This window comes from Oncorhynchus keta, unplaced genomic scaffold, assembly GCF_023373465.1.
Source record: "Oncorhynchus keta strain PuntledgeMale-10-30-2019 unplaced genomic scaffold, Oket_V2 Un_contig_17989_pilon_pilon, whole genome shotgun sequence".
NCBI classification, from domain to species: domain Eukaryota; kingdom Metazoa; phylum Chordata; class Actinopteri; order Salmoniformes; family Salmonidae; genus Oncorhynchus; species Oncorhynchus keta.
In genome coordinates this window covers 104,514-118,748 of record NW_026280683.1, presented here as the reverse complement: position 1 = coordinate 118,748, position 14,235 = coordinate 104,514, and the positions used below count along the sequence as shown (strand labels likewise).

Here is a 14,235-nt window from a genome sequence, read left to right as displayed (position 1 = left end):
AGACATTTGAAATGATTTATACTTAAAAACATTTTTTCCCCCGATACTTAAGAATATTTAAAACCAAATACATTAAAAGTTTAGTCAAATTGTATTTTACCCTTGTTACTTTCACTTTTACTTGAGTCAATTTTCTATAAAGGTATCTTTACTTTTACTAAAGTATGACAATTAGGTCCTTTTCCCACCACGGAGTAGTCCACTATGGTGGGATGGTTCAGTGCATAAGACTCCTAATCACGGCACAGTTGTGACACAGCCTGGAATCAAACCAGGGTCTGTAGTGACGCCTCTAGCACTGAGATGCAGTGCAGTACCTTAGACCACTGCGCCACTCTGGAGCCACTCAGTCGTAGTGCTAACGACTTAGCTAGCTAGTGTTAGTGTGCAGTGGAGAATGAAGAGTTTCTCTTTAAAAAACACCTCCAGGCAGTAGTAGTGCTAACGACTTAGTTAGCTAGTGTTAATGTGCAGTGGAGAATGAAGAGTTTCTCTTTAAAAAACACCTCCAGGCAGTAGTAGTGCTAACGACTTAGCTAGCTAGTGTTAGTGTTAGTTAGTGAGAATTAAGAGTTTATTTTTAAAAAACACCTCCAGGCCGTAGTAGTGCTAACTACTTAGCTAGCTAGTGTTAGTGTTAGCTAGTGTTAGTTAGTGAGAATGAAGAGTTTCTCTTTAAAAAAACACCTCCAGGCAGTAGTAATGCTAACTACTTAGCTAGCTAGTGTTAGTGTTAGCTAGTGTTAGTTAGTGAGAATGAAGAGTTTCTCTTTAAAAAAACACCCCCAGGCAGTAGTAGTGCTAACTACTTAGCTAGCTAGTGTTAGTTAGTGAGAATGAAGAGTATCTCTTTAAAAAAACACCTCCAGGCAGTAGTAATGCTAACTACTTAGCTAGCTAGTGTTAGTGTTAGCTAGTGTTAGTTAGTGTTAGTGTGCAGTGGAGCATGAAATCCATTGTTGAGGAAAGTTCCTGTTCCAGTCCTGTGTTATTGTACTGATCAGAGGTTAGAGAACGAGATCACATGGGTTTAAACCACAGTCAGGGCCACGTGAGGCAACAGGTCAGAGAGCTGGGTCAGCGTCTGAAATGGCACCTTATTCCCATAAGGGCTTTGGTCAAAAGTAGTGCAATAAATAGGGAATAGGGTGCCATAGGGCTCTGGTCAAAAGTAGTGCACTAAATAGGGAATAGGGTGGCATAGGGCTCTGGTCAAAAGTAGTGCACTATATAGGAAATAGAGTGCCATTAGGGACACATCCTGGGTCTGTGAGCTTGGTGGAATAAAGCCTTATGGTAAAGACTGGGACTTCCTGTCTGGGTAACCCTTTAGGACAAATGGTCACGAGAATGGAGGAATTGAGCAGTATGGGCACTTCCTGTCTGGGAAACCCTTTAGGAGAAATGGCCATGAGAATTCAGCAATGGAACAGTATGGGGACTTCCTGTCTGGGTAACCCCCTGCTCCATTCCTCCATATGAATGATTTTTATATGAGATGCCCCTGACGAACACGTGTCCACATACTTTTGTCCATGTATAGATATTTCTCCCTTGGGAGATCTACGAATCCCTGTTTAGTAAATATTGTTTTACATAGAGTTTTACAGCCTCTGGGCCATCCTAGGTTCTCCTGCTACTTTGAAAAGAGAAACAGAACTGGTGTAAGGTGGTACTGGGGTGGTACTAGGGTGGTACTAAGGTGGTACTAGGGTGGTACGAAGGTGATGCTAGGGTGGTACTAGGGTTGTACTAGGGTGGTACTACAGTGGGGTGGGCCTGAGGGAGAGAGTGGTACTAGGGTGAGGTGGTACTAGGGTGGTACTAAGGTGGTACTAGGGTTGTACTAAGGTGGTACTAGGGTGGTACTAGGGTTGTACTAGGGTGGTACTGTTGTGAGGTGGTACTAGGGTGGTACTAGGGTAGGGTGGGCCTGAGGGAGACAGAGGGACTGGGGTTGTACTTCAGTAAGGTGGGTCTGAGGGAGAGAGAGGGACTGGGGTTGTACTACAGTAAGGTTGATCAATTCCAGTAACATTCCCAAAGTTCCCAGAAGTCCTGGTAGGAACATTCCCGGAATCAGGAGGGAATAAACAGGGAAACCGGTCATCCCCCAACCAGAATTTCTGTAAAACCTGGTTAATGGTGGAAAAGACATTTGCTGGAATATGTTTCTGCTCTAGTTGGTACTGGTGATATTCTCCCACACAGAAACATTTTGCTGCTCTAGTTGGTACTGGTGATATTCTCCCACGCAGAAATTCATTTTGCTCTAGTTGGTACTGCTCTAGTTGGTACTGGTGATATTCTCCCACGCAGAAACATTTTGCTGCTCTAGTTGGTACTGGTGATATTCTCCCACGCAGAAACATTTTGCTGCTCTAGTTGGTACTGGTGATATTCTCCCACGCAGAAACATTTTGCTGCTCTAGTTGGTACTGGTGATATTCTCCCACGCAGAAACATTTTGCTGCTCTAGTTGGTACTGGTGATATTCTCCCACGCAGAAACATTTTGCTGCTCTAGTTGGTACTGGTGATATTCTCCCACGCAGAAACATTTTGCTGCTCTAGTTGGTACTGGTGATATTCTCCCACGCAGAAACATTTTGCTGCTCTAGTTGGTACTGGTGATATTCTCCCACGCAGAAACATTTTGCTGCTCTAGTTGGTACTGGTGATATTCTCCCACACAGAAACATTTTGCTGCTCTAGTTGGTACTGGTGATATTCTCCCACGCAGAAACATTTTGCTGCTCTAGTTGGTACTGGTGATATTCTCCCACGCAGAAACATTTTGCTGCTCTAGTTGGTACTGGTGATATTCTCCCACGCAGAAACATTTTGCTGCTCTAGTTGGTACTGGTGATATTCTCCCACGCAGAAACATTTTGCAGTATTCAAACATTTCCCAAAAGTGAGAAACAACAAACAAGAGACAGAAACGTGAGACGGTTATAAATGATTGTTATTATAATTGTTTTAAGATATGATGAACACATCCCACTGCATGGGCTATATGAACCACACACTACCTCTCACAAGGTAAGACAAAAAACTAACTCTGCACATCACCTCATCCACTCACTGGTAGGTACTGGTGCTGCACAACACCTCATCCACTCAGTGGTAGGTACTGGTGCTGCACATCACCTCATCCACTCAGTGGTAGGTATTGGTGCTGCACATCACCTCATCCACTCACTGGTAGGTACTGGTGCTGCACATCACCTCATCCACTCAGTAGTAGGTATTGGTGCTGCACAACACCTCATCCACTCAGTGGTAGGTACTGGTGCTGCACATCACCTCATCCACTCAGTAGTAGGTATTGGTGCTGCACATCACCTCATCCACTCAGTGGTAGGTACTGGTGCTGCACATCACCTCATCCACTCAGTGGTAGGTATTGGTGCTGCACAACACCTCATCCACTCAGTGGTAGGTACTGGTGCTGCACATCACCTCATCCACTCAGTGGTAGGTATTGGTGCTGCACAACACCTCATCCACTCAGTGGTAGGTACTGGTGCTGCACAACACCTCATCCACTCAGTGGTAGGTACTGGTGCTGCACATCACCTCATCCACTCAGTGGTAGGTACTGGTGCTGCACATCACCTCATCCACTCACTGGTACAGTAGGTTAAGCATTGTTTCTTGCCTTTTTTAAATATCACAACAGTGCTTTTCTTTGAATAAAGGTCTGGATGGTCCAATTTTCAACGGTCTCTATCGTTGTTATTGCAATGCAGGGCAAACTAAGACACTAACAACATTAACATGTGGCTTCATTGACATGTACCCCATATAGACATTGTACTGAAACACAGCTGATTGATTGAAACAATAGGTGGTCGTCTATACCAGCGGTTCCCAAACTGTGGGGCGGGCGGGGCGGGGCGCCCCCCCCCCCCCCCGCAGCGGCAGCACGTGGTCCTCCCCTCTCCATTTAAAAAAAATATATACGTATATATATATATATATTTTTTTTTAAGGAACTCAGTCCAGCTTTAAACTTAGGTCTTGAAAGTGATAATAGTAGAATGTACGAGGTGACATTTCTAAATGGGGTATGACATCATCAGCTCCTCTTGTCCCGTTAGTCATTGTTCACATTAGAGAGATGTTTATAACTAGTCAGGAGTGTCCAGATCAATCAGCCCACGGCCGTCTTTTTCACTTACTTTTTTTTTTAGCTCATAAATATTGTTCCCAGTTTTTGAGTCACTCAAATATCACATGAATACACATTAGACATGATCAAATTTGTAAATAGTTGCAAGAAAATGAGCATTAAAACGACAATATTTTCCTGTGACAAAATGTGTAGAATTGCAGGAAATAAGCTTTAAACCTGCTACATTCTCTCTGCCAACAAGCGGGGTGTCAACAGTTGTGTCATGAACAGTGCTTGTGCCCATAGGGGGGGGGGAGGGATGTTTGGGAACCCCTGATCTATAACCAACATGCCCATAGGGGGGGGGATTTGGAACCCCTGATGGGGGTGGGGATGTTTGGGAACCCCTGATCTATAACCAACATGCCCATGGGGGTGGGGGTGGGGATGTTTGGGAACCCCTGATCTATAACCAACATGCCCATAGGGGTGGGGGGATGTTTGGGAACCCCTGATCTATAACCAACATGCCCATAGGGGGTGGGGGTGGGGGATGTTTGGGAACCCCTGATCTATAACCAACATGCCCATAGGGGGTGGGGGGATGTTTGGGAACCCCTGATGCCCATAACCCCTGATCTATAACCAACATGCCCATGGGGGTGGGGGATAACCCCTGATCTATAACCAACATGCCCATAACTGGGGGGATGTTTGGGAACCCCTGATCTATAACCAACATGCCCATAGGGGGGTGGGGGTGGGGGATGTTTGGGAACCCCTGATCTATAACCAACATGCCCATAGGGGGTGGTGGGGATGTTTGGGAACCCCTGATCTATAACCAACATGCCCATAGGGGTGGGGGGGATGTTTGGGAACCCCTGATCTATAACCAACATGCCCATAGGGGGTGGGGGATGTTTGGGAACCCCTGATCTATAACCAACATGCCCATAGGGGGTGGGGGGGGTTTGGGAACCCTGATCTATAACCAACATGTGGGGGTGGGGGATGTTTGGGAACCCCTGATCTATAACCAACATGCCCATAGGGGTGGGGGTGGGGGATGTTTGGGAACCCCTGATCTATAACCAACATGCCCATAGGGGTGGGGTGGGGATGTTTGGAACCCCTGATCTATAACCAACATGCCCATAGGGGGGTGTTTGGGAACCCCTGATCTATAACCAACATGCCCATAGGGATGTTTGGGAACCCCTGATCTATAACCAACATGCCCATAGGGGGTGGGGGTGGGGGATGTTTGGGAACCCCTGATCTATAACCAACATGCCCATAGGGGGTGGGGGGGATGTTTGGGAACCCCTGATCTATAACCAACATGCCCATTGGGGGATGTTTGGGAACCCCTGATCTATAACCAACATGCCCATAGGGGGTGGGGGTGGGGATGTTTGGGAACCCTGATCTATAACCAACATGCCCATAGGGGGTGGGGTGGGGATGTTTGGGAACCCTGATCTATAACCAACATGCCCATAGGGGGGTGGGGGGGGATGTTTGGGAACCCCTGATCTATAACCAACATGCCCATAGGGGGTGGGGGTGGGGGATGTTTGGGAACCCCTGATCTATAACCAACATGCCCATAGGGGGTGGGGGGTGGGGGATGTTTGGGAACCCCTGATCTATAACCAACATGCCCAGTGGGGGGAGGTTGGGAACCCCTGATCTATAACCAACATGCCCATAGGGGGTGGGGGTGGGGGATGTTTGGGAACCCTGATCTATAACCAACATGCCCATAGGGGTGGGGGTGGGGGGGATGTTTGGGAACCCCTGATCTATAACCAACATGCCCATAGGGGGTGGGGGTGGGGGATGTTGGTGATCTATAACCAACATGCCCATAGGGGGTGGGGGGATGTTTGGGAACCCCTGATCTATAACCAACATGCCCAGGGGGTGGGGGGATGTTTGGGAACCCCTTCTATGCCAACATGCCCATAGGGGGGTGGGGGGTGGGGGATGTTTGGGAACCCCTGATCTATAACCAACATGCCCATAGTGTTTGGGAACCCCTGATTATAACCAACATGCTCCCCTGATCTATAACCAACATGCCCATTTTTTGGGAACCCCCCTGATCTATAACCAACATGCCCAGGGGGTGGGGGTACTGGGAACCCCTGATCTATAACCAACATGCCCATAGGGGGTGGGGGTGGGGGATGTTTGGGAAACCCCTGATCTATAACCAACATGCCCATGGGGGTGGGGGTGGGGGATGTTTGGGGGAACCCCTGATCTATAACCAACATGCCCATAGGGGGTGGGGGATGTTTGGGAACCCCTGATCTATAACCAACATGCCCACGCAGGGGGGTGGGGGGATGTTTGGGAACCCCTGATCTATAACCAACATGCCCATAGGGGTGGGGGGTGGGGGATGTTTGGGAACCCTGATCTATAACCAACATGCCCATAGGGGGTGGGGGTGGGGGATGTTTGGGAACCCCTGATCTATAACCAACATGCCCATAGGGGGTGGGGGTGGGGGGATGTTTGGGAACCCCTGATCTATAACCAACATGCCCATAGGGGTGGGGGTGATGTTTGGGAACCCCTGATCTATAACCAACATGCCCATAGGGGGTGGGGGTGGGGGATGGGGATGATCTATAACAGAAACATGCCCATTGGGGGATGGGAACCCCTGATCTATAACCAACATGCCCATAGGGGGGTGGGGGTGGGGGATGTTTGGGAACCCCTGATCTATAACCAACATGCCCATAGGGGGGTGGGGGTGGGGGATGTTTGGGAACCCCTGATCTATAACCAACATGCCCATAGGGGGGTGGGGGTGGGGGATGTTTGGGAACCCCTGATCTATAACCAACATGCCCATAGGGGGGGGGGGGTGGGGGGATGTTTGGGAACCCCTGATCTATAACCAACATGCCCATAGGGGGTGGGGGTGGGGATGTTTGGGAACCCCTGATCTATAACCAACATGCCCATAGGGGGGTGGGGGTGGGGGATGTTTGGGAACCCCTGATCTATAACCAACATGCCCATAGGGGTGGGGTGATGTTTGGGAACCCCTGATCTATAACCAACATGCCCATAGGGGGGGGGTTGTTTGGGAACCCTGATCTATAACCAACATGCCCATAGGGGGTGGGGATGTTTGGGAACCCTGATCTATAACCAACATGCCCATAGGGGGTGGGGGTGGGGGATGTTTGGGAACCCCTGATCTATAACCAACATGCCCATAGGGGGTGGGGGTGGGGATGTTTGGGAACCCTGATCTATAACCAACATGCCCATAGGGGGTGGGGGTGGGGGATGTTTGGGAACCCCTGATCTATAACCAACATGCCCATAGGGGGTGGGGGTGGGGGATGTTTGGGAACCCCTGATCTATAACCAACATGCCCATAGGGGGTGGGGGATGTTTGGGAACCCCTGATCTATAACCAACATGCCCATAGGGGGGTGGGGGTGGGGGATGTTTGGGAACCCTGATCTATAACATGCCCATTTGCTTGGGAACCCCTGATCTATAACCAACATGCCCATAGGGGGGTGGGGGTGGGGGGATGTTTGGGAACCCCTGATCTATAACCAACATGCCCATAGGGGGTGGGGGTGGGGGGATGTTTGGGAACCCCTGATCTATAACCAACATGCCCATAGGGGGTGGGGGTGGGGGATGTTTGGGAACCCCTGATCTATAACCAACATGCCCATAGGGGTGGGGGTGGGGGATGTTTGGGAACCCCTGATCTATAACCACATGCCCATAGGGGGGTGGGGATGTTTGGGAACCCCTGATCTATAACCAACATGCCCATAGGGGGTGGGGGGTGGGGGATGTTTGGGAACCCCTGATCTATAACCAACATGCCCATAGGGGGTGGGGGGGGATGTTTGGGAACCCCTGATCTATAACAACATGCCCATAGGGGGGTGGGGGTGGGGATGTTTGGGAACCCCTGATCTATAACCAACATGCCCAGGGGGTGGGGGTATGTTTGGGAACCCCTGATCTATAACCAACATGCCCATAGGGGGTGGGGGTGGGGGATGTTTGGGAACCCCTGATCTATAACCAACATGCCCATAGGGGGTGGGGGATGTTTGGGAACCCCTGATCTATAACCAACATGCCCATAGGGGGTGGGGGTGGGGGATGTTTGGGAACCCCTGATCTATAACCAACATGCCCATAGGGGGTGGGGGTGGGGATGTTTGGGAACCCCTGATCTATAACCAACATGCCCATAGGGGGGTGGGGGTGGGGGATGTTTGGGAACCCCTGATCTATAACCAACATGCCCATAGGGGGTGGGGGATGTTTGGGAACCCTGATCTTTGCCCAGGGGGTGGGGGTGGGGGATGTTTGGGAACCCTGATCTATAACCAACATGCCCATAGGGGGTGGGGGATGTTTGGGAACCCCTGATCTATAACCAACATGCCCATAGGGGGTGGGGGTGGGGGATGTTTGGGAACCCCTGATCTATAACCAACATGCCCATAGGGGGTGGGGGGATGTTTGGGAACCCCTGATCTATAACCAACATGCCCATAGGGGGTGGGGGTGGGGGGATGTTTGGGAACCCCTGATCTATAACCAACATGCCCATAGGGGGTGGGGGTGGGGATGTTTGGGAACCCCTGATCTATAACCAACATGCCCATAGGGGGGTGGGGGTGGGGATGTTTGGGAACCCCTGATCTATAACCAACATGCCCATAGGGGGTGGTGTTTGGGAACCCCTGATCTATAACCAACATGCCCATAGGGGTGGGGGATGTTTGGGAACCCCTGATCTATAACCAACATGCCCATAGGGGGTGGGGGGGGGGATGTTTGGGAACCCCCTGATCTATAACCAACATGCCCATAGGGGTGGGGGTGGGGGATGTTTGGGAACCCCTGATCTATAACCAACATGCCCATAGGGGGTGGGGGTGGGGGATGTTTGGGAACCCCTGATCTATAACCAACATGCCCATAGGGGGGTGGGGGATGTTTGGGAACCCCTGATCTATAACCAACATGCCCATAGGGGGGTGGGGGATGTTTGGGAACCCCTGATCTATAACCAACATGCCCATAGGGGGGTGGGGGATGTTTGGGAACCCCTGATCTATAACCAACATGCCCATAGGGGGGTGGGGGATGTTTGGGAACCCCTGATCTATAACCAACATGCCCATAGGGGGTGGGGGGTGGGGGGGATGTTTGGGAACCCCTGATCTATAACCAACATGCCCATAGGGGGTGGGGGTGGGGATGTTTGGGAACCCCTGATCTATAACCAACATGCCCATAGGGGGTGGGGGTGGGGGATGTTTGGGAACCCCTGATCTATAACCAACATGCCCATAGGGGGTGGGGGATGTTTGGGAACCCCTGATCTATAACCAACATGCCCATAGGGGGTGGGGGTGGGGGATGTTTGGGAACCCCTGATCTATAACCAACATGCCCATAGGGGGTGGGGGTGGGGGATGTTTGGGAACCCTGATCTATAACCAACATGCCCATAGGGGGTGGGGGTGGGGGATGTTTGGGAACCCTGATCTATAACCAACATGCCCATAGGGGGTGGGGGTGGGGGGATGTTTGGGAACCCCTGATCTATAACCAACATGCCCATAGGGGGTGGGGGGTGGGGGATGTTTGGGAAACCCCTGATCTATAACCAACATGCCCATAGGGGGGTGGGGGATGTTTGGGAACCCCTGATCTATAACCAACATGCCCATAGGGGGGTGGGGGATGTTTGGGAACCCCTGATCTATAACCAACATGCCCATAGGGGGGTGGGGGTGGGGGATGTTTGGGAACCCCTGATCTATAACCAACATGCCCATAGGGGGGTGGGGGTGGGGGATGTTTGGGAACCCCTGATCTATAACCAACATGCCCATAGGGGGTGGGGGTGGGGGATGTTTGGGAACCCCTGATCTATAACCAACATGCCCATAGGGGGGTGGGGGATGTTTGGGAACCCCTGATCTATAACCAACATGCCCATAGGGGGAACCCCTGGCCCATAGGGGGGTGGGGGATGTTTGGGAACCCCTGATCTATAACCAACATGCCCATAGGGGGTGGGGTGGGGATGTTTGGGAACCCCTGATCTATAACCAACATGCCCATAGGGGGTGGGGGTGGGGGATGTTTGGGAACCCCTGATCTATAACCAACATGCCCATAGGGGGTGGGGGTGGGGGATGTTTGGGAACCCCTGATCTATAACCAACATGCCCATAGGGGGTGGGGTGGGGGATGTTTGGGAACCCCTGATCTATAAAAACATGCCCATAGGGGGGGGGGTGGGGATGTTTGGGAACCCTGATCTATAACCAACATGCCCATAGGGGGTGGGGGTGGGGGATGTTTGGGAACCCCTGATCTATAACCAACATGCCCATAGGGGGTGGGGGTGGGGGGATGTTTGGGAACCCCTGATCTATAACCAACATGCCCATAGGGGGGTGGGGGTGGGGGATGTTTGGGAACCCCTGATCTATAACCAACATGCCCATAGGGGGGTGGGGGTGGGGGATGTTTGGGAACCCCTGATCTATAACCAACATGCCCATAGGGGGGTGGGGGTGGGGGATGTTTGGGAACCCCTGATCTATAACCAACATGCCCATAGGGGGGTGGGGGTGGGGGATGTTTGGGAACCCCTGATCTATAACCAACATGCCCATAGGGGGTGGGGGATGTTTGGGAACCCCTGATCTATAACCAACATGCCCATAGGGGGTGGGGGGGGGATGTTTGGGAACCCTGATCTATAACCAACATGCCCATAGGGGGGGTGGGGGTGGGGGATGTTTACCCTGATCTATAACCAACATGCCCATAGGGGGTGGGGGTGGGGGATGTTTGGGAACCCCTGATCTATAACCAACATGCCCATAGGGGGTGGGGGTGGGGGATGTTTGGGAACCCCTGATCTATAACCAACATGCCCATAGGGGGGGTGGGGGGGGGGATGTTTGGGAACCCCTGATCTATAACCAACATGCCCTAGGGGGGGTGGGGGTGGGGGATGTTTGGGAACCCCTGATCTATAACCAACATGCCCATAGGGGGTGGGGGTGGGGGGATGTTTGGGAACCCCTGATCTATAACCAACATGCCCATAGGGGGTGGGGGTGTTTGGGAACCCCTGATCTATAACCAACATGCCCATTGGGGGTGGGGGATGTTTGGGAACCCCTGATCTATAACCAACATGCCCATAGGGGGTGGGGGATGTTTGGGAACCCCTGATCTATAACCAACATGCCCATAGGGGGGGGGGTGGGGGATGTTTGGGAACCCCTGATCTATAACCAACATGCCCATAGGGGGTGGGGGGGGATGTTTGGGAACCCCTGATCTATAACCAACATGCCCATAGGGGGGTGGGGGGGGGATGTTTGGGAACCCCTGATCTATAACCAACATGCCCATAGGGGGTGGGGGTGGGGGATGTTTGGGAACCCCTGATCTATAACCAACATGCCCATAGGGGGGGGGGGATGTTTGGGAACCCCTGATCTATAACCAACATGCCCATAGGGGGTGGGGATGTTTGGGAACCCCTGATCTATAACCAACATGCCCATAGGGGGTGGGGGGATGTTTGGGAACCCCTGATCTATAACCAACATGCCCATAGGGGGTGGGGGATGTTTGGGAACCCCTGATCTATAACCAACATGCCCATAGGGGGTGGGGGGATGTTTGGGAACCCCTGATCTATAACCAACATGCCCATAGGGGGTGGGGGGGATGTTTGGGAACCCTGATCTATAACCAACATGCCCATAGGGGGTGGGGGATGTTTGTGAACCCCTGATCTATAACCAACATGCCCATAGGGGGGTGGGGGATGTTTGGGAACCCCTGATCTATAACCAACATGCCCATAGGGGGTGGGGGATGTTTGGGAACCCCTGATCTATAACCAACATGCCCATAGGGGGTGGGGGTGGGGATGTTTGGGAACCCCTGATCTATAACCAACATGCCCATAGGGGGTGGGGGTGGGGGATGTTTGGGAACCCCTGATCTATAACCAACATGCCCATAGGGGGTGGGGGTGGGGGATGTTTGGGAACCCCTGATCTATAACCAACATGCCCATAGGGGGTGGGGGATGTTTGGGAACCCCTGATCTATAACCAACATGCCCATTGGGGGTGGGGGATGTTTGGGAACCCCTGATCTATAACCAACATGCCCATAGGGGGTGGGGGATGTTTGGGAACCCCTGATCTATAACCAACATGCCCATTGGGGGATGGGGAACCCCTGATCTATAACCAACATGCCCATAGGGGGTGGGGGGATGTTTGGGAACCCCTGATCTATAACCAACATGCCCATAGGGGGTGGGGGTGGCCCATAGGGGGGTGGGGGATGTTTGGGAACCCCTGATCTATAACCAACATGCCCATAGGGGGGTGGGGGTGGGGGATGTTTGGGAACCCCTGATCTATAACCAAATCAAAGACGTGAAAGTCGATGCCAAACCACAAAACCCCCGGATAGGACAACTGAGGTATTTCAGATTAGACTCACACACACACACACACACACACACACACACACACACACACACACACACACACACACACACACAGAGAGACACGTGCAAGTGCGCACACACACACACACACACACACACAGAGACACGTGCAAGTGCGCTCACACACACACACACACACCCTGCCATCTTGCTATAGACAGATCTATAAATTCAAGCCCCGGCTCTGCATATACATACAATCTGACCATTATGTAGAGATGAAGACACTGTACCAGTTAGGTGAGTTAGTTGATATGCCATCGCTTACCGTTCCCACTGTTTATACCATAGGACTCTGGATGGATGGGTTCTAACAGTTACTGTTCACTCCATAGGACTCTGGATGGATGGGTTCTAACCGTTACTGTTCACTCCATAGGACTCTGGATGGATGGGTTCTAACCGTTACTGTTCACTCCATAGGACTCTGGATGGATGGGTTCTAACAGTTACTGTTCACTCCATAGGACTCTGGATGGATGGGTTCTAACAGTTACTGTTCACTCCATAGGACTCTGGATGGATGGGTTCTAACCGTTACTGTTCACTCCATAGGACTCTGGATGGATGGGTTCTAACCGTTACTGTTCACTCCATAGGACTCTGGATGGATGGGTTCTAACAGTTACTGTTCACTCCATAGGACTCTGGATGGATGGGTTCTAACCGTTACTGTTCATAACTGTTTATACCATAGGACTCTGGATGGATGGGTTCTAACCGTTACTGTTCACTCCATAGGACTCTGGATGGATGGGTTCTAACCGTTACTGTTCATAACTGTTTATACCATAGGACTCTGGATGGATGGGTTCTAACAGTTACTGTTCACTCCATTGGACTCTGGATGGATGGGTTCTAACCGTTACTGTTCATAACTGTTTATACCATAGGACTCTGGATGGATAGGTTCTAACCGTTACTGTTCATAACTGTTTATACCATAGGACTCTGGATGGATAGATTCTAACCGTTACTGTTCATAACTGTTTATACCATAGGACTCTGGATGGATGGGTTCTAACCGGTTCATAACTGTTTATTCCATAGGACTCTGGATGGATGGGTTCTAACCGTTACTGTTTATTCCATAGGACTCTGGATGGATAGGTTCTAACCGTTACTGTTCATAACTGTTTATACCATAGGACTCTGGATGGATGGGTTCTAACCATTACTGTTCACTCCATAGGACTCTGGATGGATGGGTTCTAACCGTTACTGTTCATAACTGTTTATACCATAGGACTCTGGATGGATGGGTTCTAACCGTTACTGTTTATTCCATAGGACTCTGGATGGATGGGTTCTAACCGTTACTGTTCATAACTGTTTATTCCATAGGACTCTGGATGGATGGGTTCTAACCGTTACTGTTCACTCCATAGGACTCTGGATGGATGGGTTCTAACCGTTACTGTTCATAACTGTTTATTCCATAGGACTCTGGATGGATGGGTTCTAACCGTTACTGTTCATAACTGTTTATACCATAGGACTCTGGATGGATGGGTTCTAACCGTTACTGTTCACTCCA

General features: G+C 51.0%; 3 long non-coding RNA genes across 14 annotated transcripts; 2 read left to right on the top strand and 1 right to left on the bottom strand.

Moving 5' to 3' along the window:
• Nucleotides 1–2,949: 2,949 nt before the first annotated feature.
• On the bottom strand, nt 2,950–3,650 carry LOC127919972 (uncharacterized). Its single transcript, XR_008104634.1, has 2 exons — nt 3,348–3,650; nt 2,950–3,308 (listed from the first exon to the last, which is right to left on the bottom strand). It is a non-coding gene; the product is annotated as an uncharacterized LOC127919972 (long non-coding RNA).
• Nucleotides 3,025–3,720, top strand: LOC127919973 (uncharacterized). Of its 12 annotated transcripts, none has more exons than XR_008104646.1 (5): nt 3,104–3,171; nt 3,211–3,327; nt 3,367–3,405; nt 3,445–3,483; nt 3,523–3,662. It is a non-coding gene; the product is annotated as an uncharacterized LOC127919973 (long non-coding RNA). The 12 variants fall into 12 exon arrangements; XR_008104639.1 differs by having other exon boundaries at nt 3,562–3,655; XR_008104644.1 differs by having other exon boundaries at nt 3,134–3,171; nt 3,211–3,249; nt 3,289–3,327; nt 3,367–3,483.
• Nucleotides 3,721–5,248: 1,528 nt separating this feature from the next.
• LOC127919971 (uncharacterized) lies at nt 5,249–13,874 on the top strand. The gene is made up of 3 exons (XR_008104633.1): nt 5,249–5,286; nt 12,519–13,005; nt 13,809–13,874. It is a non-coding gene; the product is annotated as an uncharacterized LOC127919971 (long non-coding RNA).
• Nucleotides 13,875–14,235: the final 361 nt, after the last annotated feature.